Below are 5,547 nucleotides of genomic sequence, written 5' to 3' on the forward strand. Positions count from 1 at the left end.
CGGTACGAGCTCGTGAAGTGCCGCGACTTACCACCGGCCGGAAGGGAAGTGGAAGTGGAGTTTCCCTCTTTCTGAGGAACGAATTTGGATGTTTTTGCCATCAGTTCTTTAGAAGAAGAAGATAGAAATGAATAAGCCGGCGAGGTTTCGAACCGATGGGGCGGAGGAACCGGAAGTAGAAAAGGAAACTTATAGAAGAGAATAGGTGTAGCAAGATGGAAAAGTCCTTAATTAAAAGAGAAAACAAATATATATAGAGGAAGGCGGCGACGGTTCATTAATATTGATGGCCGACCGGATCTGACGCGTATTTAATGCTTTTGGGGAAGAGAACCGACGGGATGCTTTGGTCATTTTGACGCTTACGTCATAAGAGTTATGCCATCATAAAGGCATTCGGAATTCAAAATGTTTTATATCATTTCATTCTAAGAAATGCGGGGATTATCTGTATACGGCCGAAATCGGAGAGCTCGATTTCGAGGTCTGAATGGAACCCCAGGCTGGAGTTCGGGGTAGCACGAAGTAAAGACCAGATCTGACTGGAAAATGCATACCTCGGGGGAGCAAATCAAATACCCGCCATGATCTTCCTTGGGGGCAGTACATTTTCCATGACACTCAAGAAAGAGCGGGAATTTCTCAAGGATATGTGGATCAGGGTATAAATTAAGGGATAAGATTTGTACAAAAAGGTACAAGTCTGTACTAGGTTGTTATACAGCTGTGCCATTAGAATTCTTTGTCATAATGGGAAATATACTATATTAGGGTTTTCCCCTTCTATATAAAGGGGACCCCAATCTTTGTAAAAATTCATCTGACTCACTGCAATAAAATATTCTACTCTGCTTTTCTCGTTTGCTGTGCTCCCTAACTATTCTTCAGCTTTATTATTTGTACTTTATTGTTCATACTTTGCTTTCTATTAGCTCACCTCGAGGCCCCCGAGATAATCAAGCTCGAGGTCCCCATTGCTCTAACAAACTGGTTTGGTTCATCAATTCTTCTTACTTAAACCTAATATTACTTGTATATTCACTAGTCTTGGAATAAATCACATATCTTTAAAACCACAAATTATCTTTATTTGTTACTCATATTTTTCGATGTAAACAAAGACATATGGGAATTTAAGAATATAAGCATCTCTAGATTTCTACGAATAGAGTCATTTATGGAAGTTGTACATTTTCTTATTTCGTTTGTATCGTATGGATCATGCCAAAAGGAAAGAATGGATAGCCTTAACATACCTGAGTCGATTCACTTCAGAACCATTGCACCATACTCCCTTAAAATTGCAAAATCTCACGTTAATTTGAATTGTTAAAGGTCTTGGGCGTTGCTTATATGACTTTCGTTTGTAACACACAATATTTACGTTGAATCCTCATCAGATGCCTATGAGAATAAGTTTATGATTCATGTTACTTATCCATCCATGCCTCTTAAGTTAGAGATATACTTTATATTTGGATGTGCAGCCACCACATGACTATAATGATTTTAATCTTGCCACCTATTCTTCAATGACTTTAAGAGTCATAAGGTTTGGGGACTTCCACGTAATTCCCTTGTTGGGGGGATTTGGTCTTCATCCAATAATCTTTAATTGATTAGGTAATATCTCGTTACCCAATAATTAACCTATTACCCACATAATTAATAATTATTTCAACTTACTTAAAATACTACTCACTTTTAACATACCTTATACACTTTACTATCATAGTCATGTAGTACCTTGTATGGCACTAGTCCATAAATACCGGGGATTGTAGCTCAGACCATATTTTATCCCATATCGACAAACTCACTTTCTTTGATTCGTTTACCCTTTAACCTTCACGGCACTTACTTATCGCTTGTTATAAATAACATAAATGCTTTTACCTCAAGATAATCTCACCCCCGATTCTATGTTGATTAACTTACGACAAAACTTTTACGTACGAAATGCGGGATATAACAGAAATAGCATAATATTTGTAACCTTTAAATAATCTCATTCTCGAGCTTGCGTCGATTAACTTATGATGAAATTTTAACGTACGAAATGTGGGATGTAACATCTCATTTCCGAGCTTTCATTAATTTACTTATGGCGTACTTTCACATACGAAAATATGGGGTGTAACATACACGGTCAAGATCTGAGCTATGATCTCCTGAAGACCTGGGATAACAATAGGCACAACGGTGCCTAAGCTGGTCCTGCTGGAGCTTCCACAACTGGGACTTGATCTTGAACTGGGGCGGCTGGTGGATCTGCAGGTGCTGCCCTAGCTGATGTGCGGGCTACACCCTTACCCCTACCACGGCCTCGATCCAACCTCGGTCTCTTGCGGCCCAAACTAGTGGTACTGGTGGNAGTTTCGCACGACAGAATTCAAGAATGTGAAGTTTTCCTAAAGGTTTTGTAGCCTCTCGAAGATAAGTACATACGTCTCCGTACCGATCCGCAAGACTCTACGAAACCCGCTCATGACCCGTGAGACCTATGTAACCTAGGCTCTAATACCAACTTGTCACGACCCAAAACGGCCATGTCGTGATGGCGCCTATCGTGGAACTAGGCAAGCCGACTCTTTTACCAAAACAACCCGATATTCCAATTTAAAGATTACTTCAAGCTATTTAATTAATAAAATTTCATAAGATAAATTTGAATAACAAAGTGCGGAAAGAAAAGCCTGACATCGGGGTGTCACTAGTCATGAGCATCTACTAAGAACTGTCCGATAAATCTAAGACTACAGTCTGGAAAATAACTAATAACATCTAAAGGAAGATAGGAGGGAGAAGAGCAAGGTTGCGATCGCCATGCAGCTACCTTGCTAACTCCAACAGATCCGCGATGGATGAAATCAACACTCGCTAGCACGTCCAGCAACCCCTAGATCTGCACACAAGGTGCAGGGAGTAATGTGAGTACGCCAACTCAGTAAGTAATAACTGTAAAAACACATAAGGTCCACCTCATGATATCTCAAGAATTACAACATGCTTTCAAATCAGTACGTGAGTCAAATCATGTTGCAAAAATCATTTGAAGATATTTCTCCACAGTTTCAAAAGAGGCTCAATGCAAAATAGAGTGAAATGGTGAAATTAGTAAACAACCCCTCGTGCAAAACATCACCTCATAAGCAGCCCCTCGGGCAGAACATCACTCATATACAGCCCCTTGGGCTAACCTCACAATCACTCGTATACATCCCCTCGGGCATATCTCATATCACTCACTCAGGGTACCCACGCTCACTGGAGGTGTGCAGACTCCAGAGGGGCTCCTACAGCACAAGTGCTATACTAAGCCACCTCGTGGCATAAATCAATCAGGCCATCAACCTCACATAATCATGAATCAAAAACAACCTGCTGCGGCGCGCAGCCCGATCCCATAGTATCCTCAAAAACATGCCCTCGGCCTCACTTAGTCATAAACCTCTCAAGCCACTCATGCTATCAGTAAAAACAAGGTGCTCAGACCAAAATAACATTATATATGCATAAAAAATGGGGTAATAATGACTGAGTTATGAAATCAGTAAAACATTGAATGGCAATATAGATTTTTAATCAAAACAGTGAGAGGATAATAAGAAAAGGCCCCTAAGGGTCCAAACAGCTCTGGCACAAAGCCCAAGTATGGCATTCAACCCAATTTATAGAAATTCTTTCTAAAAATATACGTATCATATAGTTTCAGTCAAATACGCAACTTTATTAGTTGCTACGGGACGGCCAAGTCACAATCCCCAATGGTGCACGCCCACACGCCTGTCACCTAGCATGTGTGTCACCCCCTAAGTAGTAAAACAATGCGAAATCCGGGGTTTCATACCCTCAGAACTAGATTTACAATCATTACTTACCTCAAACCGGTCAAATCCCTACTTCGCGATGCCCTTGCCTCTAGAATCGGCCTCCAAACGTCCCGAATCTAATCAATAACAATACAATGCAATCAATATAGGCCAAGGAACCAATTCCACACGAAAAACTATCAATTTAGACCAAAATCCCGAAATTCACCCAAACCCAGCCCCCGGGCTCACGTCTCGGAATCTGACAAAAATCACAAAACTAGAAACCCCTTTCACTCACGAGTCTAACCATACCAAATTCATCAAAATCCGACATGTAATGGTCCCTCAAATCCACAAATGAAACTCTCCAATTCCCAAGCCCTAACCCCTCATTTTCATCCCTAATTTCTCCTAATTACATGCTTAAACAACTGAAAATCACCTTAATTACGAGTATTAGGCTCAAGTAACTTACCTCAATGAAAAACCCCTTGATTCCCTCTTCAAAACTCTCCAAAAAGCTCCAAGTTCGAATGAAAATTATGAAGAATACCCCAAAAATTTGCGAAGTGTTCCTTATATACCTTCTGCCAAGGCATCTCGCACCTGCAGCCCCTTTTAGCGCATCTGCGCGACCGCACCTGCGGTCCAAGCGCCGCACCTGCGAAAATCACTTATCCGCCCAAAACCGCTTCTGTGGTCCATTACTAGCACCTGCGGTCTCGCAGGTGCGCTCCACTAATTGCATCTGCAGTTCCTGACCTCTCAGCCTTGGCCGCATCTGCGGCTCTTTCTTCGCTTCTGCGGGCCCGCACCTGCGGTCCCCACTCCGCAGGTGCGGTTATGACAGCTCAGTGAAACCTTCAGCATTCCTCAAATTCCATCCTTCATCCGTCAACCACCCGACAATAACCCGAGGCCCTCGGGACCTCTATCAATCATACCAACAAGTCACACATCAACATACGAACTTAGTCGAACCTTTGGAACACTCAAAACAACATCAAAACACCAAATTACCCTCGGATTCATGCTTAAGAACTTCTAAACTTTCAATTTCTGCAAATGATACCGAAACCTACCAAACCTCGTCCGAATGACATGAAATTTTGCACACACATCATAAATGACACTACAAACCTAATCCAACTTCCGAAATTTCATTCCGACCCCGATAATTTCCACTGCCAACGAAAAATCGCCAAATTTCCAATTTTACCAATTCAAGCCTAATTCTACCACGGACCTCAAAGTTACATTCCGGACGCGCTCTCAAGTCCAAAATCACCTAACGGAGCTAATCAAACCATCAGAATTCTCATCCAATATTATTTACACATAAGTCAACATCCGGTTGACTTTTCTAACTTAAACTTCTAAATAGGAGACTAAGTGTCTCATTCCACACCGCAACCACTCGAGACCCAAACCAACCAACACGATACGATGAAATACCGGTGAGGAACAAATAAGGAAGAAGATATGAGGGAAACAAGGCTACAATTCACGAAACGACCGACCGGGTCGTTACACCTTTATTGGAGAACTCTCAATCCACACAAGTTCCGTTCTCCCACTACCATCAAGAACACACTGGTTTACATAAAAGTTTTATTCATTATCTTTTGAATATATGTTGGAATGTTATCTTCAAGAATAAAGATGGGTTAAGCTTATTTGAAATCCTAGGTTTAGATTTGTGGAGAAACTCTCTTAAACTTGTGGTAAGCTT

Source organism: Nicotiana attenuata, unplaced genomic scaffold, assembly GCF_001879085.1.
Source record: "Nicotiana attenuata strain UT unplaced genomic scaffold, NIATTr2, whole genome shotgun sequence".
NCBI classification, from domain to species: domain Eukaryota; kingdom Viridiplantae; phylum Streptophyta; class Magnoliopsida; order Solanales; family Solanaceae; genus Nicotiana; species Nicotiana attenuata.